Source organism: Meles meles, chromosome 1, assembly GCF_922984935.1.
Source record: "Meles meles chromosome 1, mMelMel3.1 paternal haplotype, whole genome shotgun sequence".
Lineage (NCBI taxonomy): Eukaryota > Metazoa > Chordata > Mammalia > Carnivora > Mustelidae > Meles > Meles meles.
In genome coordinates, this window is record NC_060066.1 from 162,854,485 (window position 1) to 162,870,375 (window position 15,891).

Consider the following 15,891-nt stretch of genomic DNA (forward strand, 5'->3'; position numbering starts at 1 on the left):
TTTCTTGCTTATTGTCTAACTCTCCTCACAAGAATGTAGACTCCACTAGACCAAGACTTTTTTTTTTAAGTATCTTTCTTTTTGTTTTTAAGATTTTATTAATTAATTAATTTATTTATTTGGGAGAGAGAGAGAGCATGAGAGGGGAGAGGTCAGAGGGAGAAGCAGACTCCCTGCCAAGTGGGGAGCCCGATGTGGGACTCGATCCCACGACTCCAGAATCATGACCTCAGCTGAAGGCAGGTGCTTGACCAATTGAGCCAACCAGGTGCCCAGGATGTTTTTGTTTTTTACTGTTTCCTTTCCATCATTATATCCTTCACCCATAGAAGATTGCCTCTCACCTACTAGGTGCTTTCAATATATTAACTGGATGAATGAGTGAATGAATGGCATGATAATGACTCTTTCTTGAAATATTATTCAAAATAGGTTGGTGGAATCATACCAAGAAAATAACAATAACCTTCCAAAGATGCATTATATGGGTAACAAAGATGTCACACACACACACACACACACACACACACACACACACAGAGAGAGAGAGAGAGAGAGAAGAATATTATACGGCCATAAAAAAGAATGAGATCTTGCCATTTGTGACAACATGGATGGACAACATAGATACTAGGTGTAATAAGTCAGACTGGGAAAGATAAATACCATGTTATTTCACTTATATGTGGAACCTAAAACAAAACAAAACAAATGAATAAACAAACAGAAAGTAGAATCAGACTTTCAAATACAGAGAACAAACTGATTGTTGCAAGGCACCACACTAACCATTTTTAAATATGGATCTTGGGGGCACCTGGGTGGCTCAGTGGGTTAAAGCCTCTGCCTTCGGCTCAGGCCATGATCCCGGGGTCCTGGGATCGAGTCCCACATTGGGCTCTCTGCTCAGCGAGGAGCCTGCTTCCTCCTCTCTCTGCCTGCCTCTCCACCTACTTGTGATATCTCTCTCTGTCAAATAAATAAATAAAATCTTAAAAAAAAAAAGTCCGGTCTCATCCTCAGAGACTCTCATTTTAAAAATAAATAAATAAATAATAAATATGGATCTTGTTGGGGCATCTGGGTGGCTCAGTCGGTTAAGCATCAGACTCGATTTCAGCTCAGATCATGATCTCAGGGTTGTGAGATCAAGCCCCACATAAAGCCTCAGAGCAGAGTCTGCTTGAGATTCTCTCTCCCTCTCCTTTTGCCCCTCCCCCCTCACTCTCTCTCTCAAACAAATAAATAAAATCTTTTTAAAAAGTAAAGAAGTATGGATATTGTTGAGAATTTGGTAAGAGCAAGGTACCAACTGCCAGAAGGAGACACATACACCCAAAATTAGGGCTATAATTTCAGGGGGTTAACAATCTCTGAAATTCATCTAAATTCATCTAAAGCTCCCTGATTAAGAGTTCCTGATTTAGATAAATAAATTGCAATCCTCTGTAAGTACAGCTCCTATAAATTGAGCCACTGATAGACATGAGGAGTTTGAGATAATACTGCCTAACGTTCCCTCTGGAATATAGTCATTCTGTGTTGACAGTTAAGATAAATAATGTGTTTTATTTGATATCTTCATAAAATATACAAAGATTCATTCAGAGATTGATCTAAACGATCCATCCATAACATCTAGATCTGTGGTCAGTAATTCAATTTTCATAAAACACCAGAGTAAGCATATTACACGTCACTGACTCTGGAGTTATTATTATAAACTTCAAACAAAAGGAGAAATAAAAACCTATATTCTTAATTATAATATTATGGGTTTCCAGAAGAAAATCAGACTTTAACTTCGATCATAGAAAATTTTTTGTGTATCTTTATGTATCAAATTCTACTTAAATATAAAGGAGAATGGTCTCAATTAGTGTTTGAGTGGAAGAAAGGAAATTATTTATAACTTGCTCCAATGATCTCACAAAGTCTCTAGGTTTGTAGAAAAGTTTCTGAGTAGGAAAAGCAATTCTGACAATTCTGTTGCCTTGATGAGTAAACTCAATGAGCGCCATCTGCCACTAATTCTTGCTTTTACTTTCTGCTAGACAGGAGCCCATTTTTCACTTAAGCAACACCATTTAAGTATTTTATTTAAATATAAATGAAAAACCCTATTTCTTCAAATGCCAAAATAAATATAACCCGTTCTATCTCTACTAACCTTGTCATTTTAAGTAGGTTTACTTTTATTTCTTCATTTAGGGCAGAAATTGGTGATGCGATTCCTTCCCATCAAGTAGCTGTTAAAGATTTCGATTATTTTAAAATTTTTAAAAAACTCTTTCATCATTTTGGTATAAGCATTTGTCACTTTGAAAACTTAATTTCAAGTGTTTTAATTCCTGATGTGACTCTAATTATGTGATCTTGTTGCAAATTAATTCCTTGAAAATACAAAGGGATACACTGTGATTCAGAGACTTAGGTACCATAAACTCAACAAAGTTGAGTCAGAATAGGCATCTTACCTACAAAGTGATTTAAAACTCTGTATGTAAATTAACTCATTTAATTATTAGCTAAATATTTGGTGAAATATAAGTTATCATATGAAGGACTAGAAATATAAAAATTAATAATAAATCATTATTTTAACTTGTTATTTTTAATAAGTAACATTGTTTTATGATTTTTTTATATATCAAAGTTCCATAATACCAACATGAGTAAAGTACTATGGGACTTATCATTCAAGATAATAAACTAAACAAATAAACTGATCTTCTCTTACTCCTGAGATGTCTTTAGTATTATAGTAAAGTAAATCATTATCAACCAATAGAACACAGAATGAGTGGGGAGCAGCAGCAAAAGAGAGATTTAAACAAATTTCTGGAAGATGCAGCAAAGATCAATGAAGTAGAATGAAGGAAGTGACCACACAGGATATTTGGGGAAGGAGCTGTCATCAATGAAGAAACAAATTTACTTAGCAAAACCCTGGAGATGTTACAAATGGTAAAGGGCAGAGTGATGTAGGGCCAAAAGGAGAGACAGTTTTGGTCTGTATATGTAATATCTGACTTTCTTTATCCCCTCATGAACAATTTACAGCAGCCAAATCTAACTCCCTGTAACTGTCAGAGGAGTGATTTACAACAAGAGAAACAATTCTCGCTAATTTAAATAGGAAAATAAATAGTAAAATTATTGGGTACCTCACAGAACCTCAGTGAGAGCCAGAGAACTTGACTAATAGAGCACACAGTCAAGAATCTCACCCAAAATCCCATGTAAATTTCTCTAGAAAAGATAACCCTGCTACCATGCTAAGACATTGCACGTTATGACTGAAACCTCAAAGACTACTACCTCTGAGTTCCTCTGAGCTCATCTGTTCTTCCATACCCTACACTTCTGATCTAAGATTTGGCATGAATGTCTCTCACTGATACAGCCTAGTTCACAGTCTACATATAGGCAGCCAGGAAACTTGGGAAAATAGGGATTTATAAGGTAGGGAAATCCCCAAACATAGGTAAAATATCCAAAGATGTCAAATAGCCAAAAAGAATTTTTAAAAAATTGTTGCATACACTCCTATATATTAAAGGAATTAAAAAGTACAAGTTACTTGAGGAGAACTTGGGCTTTCAGTATAGACTTGACATGAACATGGTAAAGAACTTACATGTTCTGATAAAAGGCAGCTCCCCACTCAAGTGCCTAGAATAAAGCCTACCAGTTGACAAACACCACGCATACGCACACAAATTCACATTCTTCATATTTTTCCCCTTAACAGCCATATTGAATGTAGACATGAACTAAGACATGAAGACTTCAGCATAATGAAAAAATTTTGTAAAAAGAGGGAAAAAAAAAAGAAAACCTACCACAGGGGACATAGACAACTCAGAGTAGAAAAAATAGCTTTAATAAATGTTCATGAGTATCTTCAAGGACAATTTTCAGAAGATGCTGCACCCATAAATTCAAAGATTGCTCTGACAAAGGAATCATCATCAAAAGAAAGAGCTTTAGAAAATTATATGCACAGTTGCAAAAACATTTTTCAATAGAAATGTTAGAAAACACTTTTGCATAATTAATTTCTCCCCAAAAGGAAAAAAGAAAAAGAAATGCTTAAAGAAAAAGGTCAAATGATCCATATCCAAACAGCAGTAGTTCCAGAAAAAGAGAATAAAGAGAAAATGATCAATGAAATAAAATGAAAAACTTTTCCAGAGGTGATAAGAGACACAAGTTTTCAAACTGAAGGAAAAAAAAAAAAGAAAAGTGTACCAAGTCCAAGGAGTAAGAACAGAAAAAATATCCACTGCTAAACATATCACTAAGAAATTACAGAAGAGCAAAGAAGGGAAGACAGGAAACATTTCCGGAAGGAAAAAAATCTCTAAAGGACTGAGAAAGAGAATGAAAGCAAAGGTTTTATATCAAAACAATGAATACTAGAAGACAATCCAGTGATGACTGATGGAAAATTATTTACAGTGGAAAATTCTATTAGCCAGTCAAGCAAGTATCAGAGCAAAGCAAATATGTTTTCAATAACACAATGACTTAGAAAATTTATATTCTATAAATCTCTTTCTCAGAAGGAATTTTACAAGGTATTCCAGCCAAATGAGAAGTAAACCAAGAAAGAGGGATTCAGGGATTCAGGATTCAGGAAAGCAGAACTATAACCCAGCTGATGGCTCCACAGGCTTGAGAATGACCAGTCCAGATAGCAGATGACCCCCCAAAGGAAATGACCAGAAGGGAGGCAGGAATGGAGGTAACTCAATGGGTAATATGATTCTAAAGCTGCGAAAATGTGACAAAAACAAAAGACAAAAACAAAAACAGAACCCACAGAATAGCACAAGGGAAAAAAGGAAGTCATATTTCAAAATTGAAGCCACTAGACCAAATAAGAATATGAGTTCATGTCAACAAAAAGAAGAATGAAATGGATCCCCCCAAAATAAAGAAGATTGGATAAAAACCTAAAAAATTAAAGATACAATGAAGAAGGCCCACCTACCTTCTCCCAACAAGAAAAAATAAAGTTAATTAGAAAAAGCTTTACCGAAAGTCCTGATCTAAATATGAACCAAAATAAAATATGGCATACTTTTTTTTAAGTAGGCTCTATACCCAACATGGGGTTGAAGTCAAGGCACCAAACTCAAAGGTCACATGCTCTATGGACTGAGCCAGCCAGGCGCCACATATATAGCACAATTTTGACCAAGTACGGAATTCCATTTGAAAGATGGAAAAATCCCTTAACCTTGATTCCAGGAATATTCTCCTCTTGGGTGGCTAAGGAGCATAGTAAATGAAATGTGATCTGGGGACACTTTTTGACTCTGCAGTGAATGATATTTATAGTCATAATAACATTAATGCTACTTACAGATTTTTCAACTTTTTGGTTCACCCAATAGACAAAAATTAAAGATTCAATTAATTACAGTACTAAATGTGAAATATTAACAATAGTCTCACTATACACTTCTCAAAACTTGGGTGGTATGATTGTATAAGGAGAGAGATTGGGGAGGCAAAGGGTGAAATATCCCAACCTGATGATGTAGGGAGTCGAGAGGAACTACCTGTAGTGAAGGGGACAGAAATAGTGGAGGGAATTACAAATGTAACCAATTAAAAAACTCAGGAAATTGGTATAATTATATGCAGGAATAGAGAAAGAAAGAAGGCAAAACTAGTAAGCTAAATTCTCTTCTATGACACTGTTTATGGTTGATAAATGAAAAGAAGTCAGTATAAGCACATTACCCAGCCCTTCAGAGGAAGCCACAGGTCTAGGAACAAAACCAGAAATGGTTCAAGTTAGTTGTTCCCAAGGTCAGCATGGAGAAGGTATGGGGCAGGGGGTGAGATTTTTTTTGATTGCAGTAGGTTTTTGTAACCATGTGCGTGGATTATTTTCATGTAAAATTATTACTGAGTCCTTTTAACTAAATAGAGGGCTATGAGACTTCAGAGAAAATAGTTACTAACAAAGTCCTAGGGGCCAAGGAAAGGTTCACAGAAGTGATAGTTTAGTTGAACTCCAAGAAATAAAAAAAAAGAGTACTGCTGTATTTCTTCCATTTTAAGGTTCACAAAATGTTAACATCTCTGACATCAAGATCTTTGTTAAAATCGATGTTATCTCACAATTACCGATAGCCCAGTAGCAGTTGTGATCGAGTTGTCATTGATTGCATACAGACAAACTGGGGCGCTTTCCTCATGACAGACTGGGCAATTTTAACCTATCAATATTTCAGGCAGCAAACTATTTAAAGACCATTTGAAGAAGGAAAAGGAGCCCTGAGCAATGTCTGAAAACCTTATGTTGACATCTTATGGGAAGAACATATAAAGAGCCAGCATAAAGTTTGCAAAATGGACCACGCTGGCAGAAAATCTAAGAAACAATAGTGAAGCATTCTTTTATGAAGTGCTGATTCACAAGTATTCTTGATAACCCAGAATATGCTAGTGTCTGGGAAAATACTGACATCAACAGCGCTGAGATGAAAAGTAATTAAAAGAAAAAAAAAAACAGATTCTGAATGTGAAAAAGAATTCCTTAACCAATTTCTTTGGTTTATACCTTCCTTATGAGAGTGATATGATTTAAACAAAAATCTTTATTTACTAATTCTAAAAGAGCTCTTCCAGTAGATAGAAGACAAAAATTCTAAAGGTTGAGAAAGCATTGTAAAATACAGGCAGAGCCTTTTCTTTCTTGGAGGTACAAAAATGATAGTATATCTTAAAAATTCATGATATCTAGTTTTACAGAATTACAACTACCTAGAAAGACGGTAATTAGGAGAAATCAGAGAGATTACTTCTAGTTTTGGGAAATCCTAACAGATACCATGGAAGAGTAAAGAGTTAACTGTCCCCCTGAAGAATGGGAAGGCATAGGAAGCATATTTCAGTATTACAAAAGAGATTCACACAGAACCTATGGTCAGTAAAAACAAAGATTGGCCAAAGAATATCAATAAAAGACAGTAAGAACTCCAGTGTGCAAACTGATTAGCATATTTTGAATCAAATGACCAAGAAGCCATTTGCTCAGATGGCTGCTTTTTATAGAAAGAACGTTTTTTACATCCTGTTCATTCTGTGTAAAAACCTTCTCCCCCTCAAATCAAAACTATGACTAGCAGTGTTGCCAAAAGAACTCAGATCACTAGAGAAATAGCCAGCTACCTCCTGGGTAAGTATGTCATAATTAATATGGTAAGTATGTCATAATTCTAAGAGATAACATCTTGATAACATGACAGCAGCTATAATTATTGGGTGTTTTTTATTCATGTGTCATTATGTTTTCTCTCTCTGTTGATAGAGTGTATGTTCATCTATGTCTGTTTATAATTTATTTTCTCTTTTAGCTCCTAAACACCAACCAGTTTGGTTCAGAAATTTTGTTGGTGCATACAGAAATCTAATTGTTTGATTAGCTCATGTTCATTGTTTCTCAGTTTTCATAGGTTTAGACACCCAGAGAACAGCTGCTGGATAAAATAAAATGAGAAAATCTGTTTCTCAGGAAAACTAAGTTGTCCTATGCCTTCACAAAACAAATATTTGATAGCAGCTGTTCTTAAACATGAGGTCACACTCTTAAAGCCTATTATAATACCATTATAAAAGCTCCTGAGAATCTCTGTTTGTTTCAAATCTTTAGCTATACTCTAGCACAAACAGATAAAACATGTACATGTTCCCACAAACCTTACAGAAACTACTGGCCCAGGAGTAAAGCCCTTCTCTCTGCCCCCAACTTCTCTTCCTCTCTTTCTCATTCACTATCTTACCCATATTGTATACACATTTGTAAGGTTATATTGTTTCCGGACTTCCCCCCACTAATTGGCAAACACTTTTAAAATTAATATCACAATGCCTCTTAAGAGAGTCTTTAGTTAAGTCATTTTCTTTTGCTAGTTCATAGTACTTCACATGATTCGAATACATGACTCTCTTCTTGGAGATCATCCACCCGTCCCCCAGGCAGTGGCTCCCTACAGCTCTGTGCTCTCCTCAGGAGGTCTCCATGCTGTACTTGCCAGGGCCATAGCTCTCGCCCAGCTAAGCAGATCCTTGAAAGACTGCACTGGCCAGGCAAACACTCTCTTCACTGAACTATATTCACTTTGGGGGAGACTTTATGGGGTACCAAAAAATTGTGTAAGTGGAAAGAGCCTAACCTACTAATTTTATTGAATACGTGACTTGCTGACTTTCCTTCAGTGAGAATCAATATTCACAAAAGTTTCTCATGATCCACCTTAAACATATTGAGTGTTCACAATTCTGAAAAAGACTTTAAACTCCCAAGTATGTAGAACTTGAACTGGACAGTAATTTTTACTACATACCCAGCGTTGCTGTGTCTAATATTTCCTATATATACTTATTAAAATTTACTTGAAAATGATATACTCACATTAATCACATCTTTTTAAGCTTGGCAGGTTGGTAATGTAGATTTAAGGGTCACATTGCTGGGGGGGGGAATGTAAAATGATGAAAGCTGTTCTGGAATGTAGTTTGACAGATTTTTAAATGTGAAACACAGAGTTGCCATGTGACTCAGCAATTCCACTCGTAGGTATATACCAAAAAAAGATAAAAACATACATTCAGGGGCGCCTGGGTGGCTCAGTGGGTTAAAGCCTCTGCCTTCGGCTCAGGTCATGATCCCAGGGTCCTGGGATCGAGCCCCACATCGGGCTCTCTGCTCCGCGGGGATCCTGCTTCCTCCTCTCTCTCTGCCTGCCTCTCTGCCTACTTGTGATCTCTCTCTGTTAAATAAATAAATAAAATCTTTAAAAAAAAAAAACATACATTCACATAAAAACTTCTACACAAATGTTAGTGGCAGCATTATTCATAATAGCCAAGAAGTGGAAACTTATCCAAATGTCCATCAACTGATGAATGAATAACCAAAAAGTAGTATACCCATATAATGGAATATTGTTTAGCTATACAAAAAGATGAAGTACAGATCCATGCTATAGCACAGATTAACCTTGAAAACTTACTAAGTGGAAGAATTTGGTTGCTAAAGGCCCCATGGTTTTATTTATATGAAATATCCAGAACAGGCAAATCCATAAACACAGAAAGTAAATCAGTGGTTTTGAACACAGGAGGAGGAGGACTGGGGAATGAAGGCTAATGGGTACAGAGTTTCTTTGAGGAGTAATAAAACTGTTCTCAAATTACATAGTGGTAATGGCTGCATAAATTTCATTAATCTGTTAATGTGCTAAAAACCAGTGAGTTTTATACCATAAAAATATTAGTGTTCTGTGAATTACAATCCATAAAGCTATTATTTTAAAAATATGTTCAAATGTCAGGTGTATTTCTATATGGTATCAATAGACAATGAATTTTTCTAAAGATACTATTTAAAATAAATGTTAAAACATGCAATTCCTGTGCTAAATCTTACAAGAAGTTGTCCAAGAACTCCTAAGGAAAATATTAAACAACACTTATGTTTCTTATATCAGAGAAGACCTAATATAATGGGAGATAGTCATGGATTCTAGGACCAAATATTTAAAGGTATCAATTTCCTTTTAGTTGTTTATAGACCCAAAACAATCTCACACAACCTCCATTAAATTCCTAACAAATTTTATAGAACTTGACACGCTGATTCAAAAACATGTATAAGGAAAGGCAAAGGGCCAAGGAATATACTATTACACTCTTGAAAAAACTGCACAGAGTGAGAGGATTTGCTACCACACTTACCAGATAGCAAAATTTAATTTAAATCTTCAGTAATTACAACAATGTGATATGGGCAAAAAAAGAGACCAAAAGCACAAATACTGGGCCCAGAAACACACCTATGATATATTAACTCTTGATATTTGAAATAATAAATATTTGTTGTTTTAAGCCATTAAACTGTGGGGTAATTTGTTATACAGCAATAGGTTAAAAAAAAAAAGTGCTGCCCACCAGTATTCCCAGATTTATTTTCCTTTTAGCATCAAAGAAGATTAACCCTCCCCATCTCCTTGAAGTTAAACATACCAAATGACTTCTTTTGCTCCTAAAATATGAGTGGTAACAATTCATGTCACTTCCAGACAAAGGTATTTAAAATTAGCTCATGATTATCCATGCTTTTCTTTCCATACCATACCAACTGGGAAAGGCCTATGTTGCAGATTGTACAGCTACAGAATGATGGACAGTCCCTGAATTTAGACCTCTGAGTTACTAAGGACAGTTGCCCTGGAAAGTTACTTTAATCCACAGGAAACTTTGCATGAATGAGAAATTTTAAGTCAATGAGATTTGGAGATCATTTGTTACTACAGCATAACTTACAGATACCAAATCATTTGTTACTACAGCATAACTTACAGATACCAAGCTCAATCTCACTAGTAATTTAGTTCTTTAGAAATAAAAAATAATGAGATAACAACACGTACCCACCAGATGGACAAATATTAAATGTTTTGAGAATACTAAATTTTGGCAAAAATATACAGCAGTGAAAGCAGGAATGTAAATTGGTAGCACGTAGTGAAAAATGTGGCATTATCTAACAAAGCTACTATCTGCAATCCCTGTGATCTAGTAATCTGACAAACAGTTTTATATTCTTAAGAAACTCTTGCATGTACGCATCATGCCACTTGTAGAAGAATCATAGTTGATTTATTTATGGTATAGAAATTAAGAAAGGGAGGGAAGGGAAAAGAAGGGAAGGGATGGGTGGGAGGAAGGAATGAAGGAAGGAAGAGAGAGAGAAAGGGAGGGAGGGGGAGAGAAGTAGGTAGGAAGGAAAGAAGAGACAAGAAGGAGGAAGGTAGGGAGGAATGGAAATGGCCCGATTATCATAATCAGAATCTGTAAACAATAAGATATTATATAGGAATATAGTGAAATATATCCAGCAATGAAAATAAACAACAGCCACGGTCAGCAACAACCTCCAATCAGCGAAAAAATTACTGAGCAGCTCTTTTGTGCTAGGCCCTATTTCAGGTACTGGGGATACAGTAGTGAGCAAAATAGAAAAAAAAAATCCATTCTCATATTATATTCTAATCGAAATAAGAGAGGAAAAAAACAATAAATGAGAAGTCATATAGTGTGTTAATGGGTGATAAGCACTATGCAGAAAAGCAAAGGAAAGGGAAAGAAGTGTATTGCAAGGTTAGAGCATGTGTAATTTTAAATGTGATAATCAGAGTAGGCTTCATTGAAAAAGAAGTATTTGAACATTTCAAGTGTATTCCAGGCAGAGGACAATGAAACACAAAAGTAGTCTCTGATATAGTCAAGGAATAGCAAGACCAGTGAGAAGAACAGTAGGCAATGAGATCAGATAGGTAAAGTGGATAGGAGAAAAGATCAGGTAGGGTCTTGTAGGTGATCCTAAGAACTTTGGTTTTTAGTCCATATGAGCTAGAAAGCCTTTGGAGCTTTTGAAGCAGAAAGGTGACATGATTTGACATATGCAGTAAAAAGAGAGCTCAGATTGCAGTTGTGAGAACAGATTATAGAAGACAAAGGATATAGGAAGGGAGACCAGTTACAGGGTCCTTGCAATAATTCATGTGGGATATAACTGGCAGCTCAGACCAGGGTGGCAGCCATGGAGGTGATGAGAAGTAATTATATTCTGGATTGATAAGAGAAAACAAAGAGGATTTCCTGACATGTCACACCTCAGGTATGAGGGGATGGGAGAAACTAAGATGACGCCAAGGTTTGGGGCCAGAGCAACTGAAAGATGGCTGGAAGTGAAGAAGACAGCAGATAGAGTAGACTTGGGCAAGATGAAGATTCTGTTGGGGGATGTAGAAGCGGAGATGTCTACTGGACATCCAAATGGAAATGGTGAGTAGGCAGCTGATACAGAGGTCTGAGGTCAGGGAGAGAAGTTCAGGCATGAGCTCTATCATTTCTGAGTCATCAGTATACAATGGTAAAGATCAAGGAGAAAAAATAAAGAGACTGTATGAAATCATCAGAGTATACAGAGAAAAGAGCTCCCGAGGACTACATCTTAAGGCACTGGAAGAGTAAAACTTCTCAGAGAAGATCCTGATTGGCAAAGGCGACAGGAGCGGCCAACTAAGAAGGAGGGAAACCAAGCATCCTTGGTGTCCTGCAGGTCAGTAAGGAAGGAGTACCTTGAGCAAACAGATATCGGCGACAATGCTACCAACAGGTGAAGTAAGATCAACACTGACAACTAACTATTGGATATTGGAAAGGTGATGTCACCGGTGACCAGGACAAGGGTAGTTTTGGCAGAGTACTGAAATAGGTTTAAGAGATAATGTAGGGGCGCCTGGGTGGCTCAGCTGGTTAAGAGCCTGCCTTTGGCTCAAGTCATGATCCCTGGGTCCTCGATCAAGCCCCATGTCGGGCTCCCTGCTCGGCGTGGAGCCTGCTTCTCCATCTGCCCCTCTCCCTCACCTCATTCAAGCTCTTGCTTTCTCTCAAATAAATAAAATCTTAAAAACAAACAAGAAAATAATGTGAAGAGATACACTGTAGAAGCGAACACAGACAACCCTTCAAAAGATTTTTCTTTAAAGCAGAGCGAAGAAATGGCTTCAGCTCACAAACACGTAATGCAAGAGAATCTGAAAGAACGCCTCTTAGTTCAAGTAACATTTTTTTAAGGTAAAACCAAACTTGTGATCAAGAAGGAATAAGCAAGCAGTCTCTAGTTATTGGCATGTTCTCTTACTGGTGTGGTGAATAATAGGGTATTTACCTTATATTTGTCTGTTATAATCATTTGCTATTATTATTTGTCAACCAGTATATTTATTTTATGTACCTCTCCTCTCTCTATATGTCATATATATATACATATATATGTTCAAAGGGTTACAAAAATTAAAGATTAAGAAGATCATGTTCATGAAAAGACAGCAGATAATGTCACTATTGCATCACAAAAAGTTTTAACAAAAGTATGTGAGAAGGAATATTCCAGATTATAAACAGACCAAATTTGAATTGAAATTCCAAAAGACTACATGTACTAGGTCTGGCTAGTAGGTGAACATTTGTGCCTTTCTGTTTTAATTAAAAGCGGAATTCGTAAATCACATACAATCTCAAGAATTAGAGGAGACTGTAAGCCCTTTTTTTCATTTTTAACTCCACAGGATATGTTTTTTTAGTACGTGTGCTTGGTTCTCAGTATGAAAAACGCAGTACAGTATCTGCCAAGACAATTTTTTTTCTGGATATTTTAAGTTTTATTTCCCAGGTCCACACAGATATTGCACTTCACAAATAAAAACCATTTGATTATATAATAGTGATCTAAGTATGAAGACATGACTGTTTTTTGATTTGGGGTTTTTTTTTTTCTTTTGGTAAATTCATTACAAAAGAGAAGCAGAGCTTTGGCCAGTCATGGTGATGCTCCCAAGCCATGAGTGAATCAGGGGTAGACCCTGAGCAGTCAGATTCATCTACTGTTTTCCAAAAACCCCTCGAAGGCAGGGGATTTGAGTTTTTCTACTCTCTGTGATTCACCGACTAATTTACTTAACTCCTTGAGCATCAGTTTCAAAGGAGCTGATCACCTGCTTCACCAGAGAATATGAGGCAAGGTAATGCCTCAATGAGTAAGGACACTTGCAGCCCAAAGCAGAAAAGGCCATGGACATGAGGGAATGTGTTCACAAAAGAGCACTGTACTTGAAATCCACTCCACTCTCCCAAACTACACACACAGCACAGGCTAGGTGGGAACCCATTATTTTATTTTATATCAAAGCCACCAAGAAGAGCCAGAAATACTTCTAAAACCTATCCTAACTACTGACGACTATGTCTCAAATAATTTTAAATTATAAGTAACAAAAACCATTCTAACATCCTCTGTCTGCCAACAAACCAACAGTTGTGTGCTTTTTATCAAAAATAAACAAAAGGTAAAAAAATAAACAAAAGGTTCACTGACCCTTTGGGGCACACACTTCTTGTACAAATTTTTGTGGGGGTCATTCCTTATTCTGGTTTATCTGCTTCACCTCTGCTATTTTCTGGGCTTCATTCCAAGACAACTAAAATGCATTACTAAAATGGGCATCTCTGGTTTTGAGCTTAATATCAGAGGCTTTGAAATGGTCTGAAACCATTTTTTTAATATTTTGCACACAACTATGCTAAAAAGTAACACATATTGGTCAAGATTAGTAATTGATAGGAAACGTACAATTTCTGTTTTCCTCCAAAACAATTTTTATTTCCTCCAAATACACAGTACTGAGAGAGAATTAAATGCTGTGCTAAAGCCATATGTTTTTGTTGTAGTGTTGCAAATATTGGCTGAAAGTTGAACATAATTCCTTAAGGCAAAGTAAGAGATGATCATATAAACTATACATTTCTGAACTCTTTTATAAGCATTTTTCTCTTTAATTTCTGGTTGGAAAACCCTAAAGACACAAGTCATAAAGGCATACAAAACAAAATGCTGAGATCAAAATAGATTTTTAAAGTGTCATGAAATCATGAACATAGCAATGTTTGCAACATGTTCAAGAGTTACAGAATTATACATTTTTAAGTTGGGAAGCATCTTAAATATTATTAAGAGGTCCCCAGGATCCAACCCTCTAATCCGGCAAATGAGGAAAATGAGGCGCAGAGAGGTTAAGCTAACCCCAGCTGTCGTGGATAATAAATAGCCCATCATGCCAAAATCCAGATATTCTGACTGCAAATCCAAAGCTCTGAAAGAGCATTTCTTTCAATATACTTTAATACTCATGGAAATACATGTTAGCAGAGGGCACTCCAGGCAGGCCCTCAATAGAAGGAACTCCTACAGCTCATCTGTTTGCAAACACAAGTCCTAGAAATAGCACTGGCAACAACTAGTTTCTTAGGCGGCTTCACCATACCTGGGGTTTCCACTGACTCCTCGGTTAGGTCTAGTTTTCTCACCTCTACGAATCCCTTTAAACAAGTGCTTTGGTTGGGATTGGTTTAGTTCTTTTGTTTTTCACATTTCTTTGGGGAGAACGGGAGAGGGTGAAAAAGAGAAGCTGGGATTTAAACCACCCCTGCAGCGCAAGTTTGTTCTCTCCTCAGCCAAACCAACAAGTGTTTCCCCGAGCCCCGGGGCTTACTGGTTTACGTCGCAGTCCCTTCAGTTTCCAAAGTAGGAAGGAGACCTGAAAAAGAAGTTGGCTGGGGGGCGCGTCGCTTCGGGGCACCAGGCAGGTGCGTGCCCGGGTGCGGCCGGCTGCGGTCAGACGCGCCCCCTATCCTCCTCGCCCCGGGAGCCTCCCGATCCCCGGGCCGGGGGACCGAGAGGCCCCGCCGCCCCTCCCGCCACCCCCGAGCGCCGACCCCTCGGGTGGAGCCGCGGGGTCGTCCCGGGACTCCCCGTCCCCCCGTGGCCCGCGGGCTCGGCTCCCGCCGCGCGCGCCCCAGCACCCCGCTCCTCCAGCTGCCGAGAGCGGGAAAGGGGGCAGTAAGGGGTGGAGGAGAGAGAAGCGGGTCCCACCTCGTTGCCGGGGTTCAACCCACAAGGAAGACAGAGATGGCGGCGGCGCGGGGGCTCCGACACCTGCGTCGCTCGCGCGTGGCCGGCCGTGGGCTCTACGGGCCGTGGGCTCTGCGGTGGGGCGACTCCGAACTCCTCGCCCGAGGTGCTGGCAACTCCCCGGAGAGCCGAGCGCGGCGCAGTGTGGGGAGGAGGGGCCGGGGGGAGCGCGTAGGGTGGGGAGAAGGGAGGGAAGAGCCCGTGGCCGCACGCGCGCGCCCCCCGCCCTCGGCGGCCGCTCCCGGGCGGCAGTAGAGGACCCCAGCGCCCAGGGTGGCCGCGCAGGTGACCGGGGCGTCCGCGGGGAACGCTGCTGCGTGTGGCCGCGG

General features: G+C 38.3%; 1 protein-coding gene across 4 annotated transcripts in view; it reads right to left on the reverse strand.

Annotated features, from left to right (window-relative positions):
• The window catches only part of LEPR (leptin receptor), an 89,061-nt gene extending 73,386 nt beyond the window's left edge, over positions 1–15,675 (reverse strand). Inside the window, exons 1-2 of one of the 4 annotated variants that reach the window (XM_045979971.1) lie at positions 15,524–15,675; positions 15,144–15,188 (exon numbers count right to left, since the gene is read on the reverse strand). The gene's annotated coding sequence lies outside the window, so the exon portion shown is untranslated. The remainder of the gene's footprint in view (positions 1–15,143; positions 15,189–15,523) is intronic. The other 3 variants (XM_045979953.1, XM_045979962.1, XM_045979979.1) reach the window with 3 other exon arrangements.
• Positions 15,676–15,891: the final 216 nt, after the last annotated feature.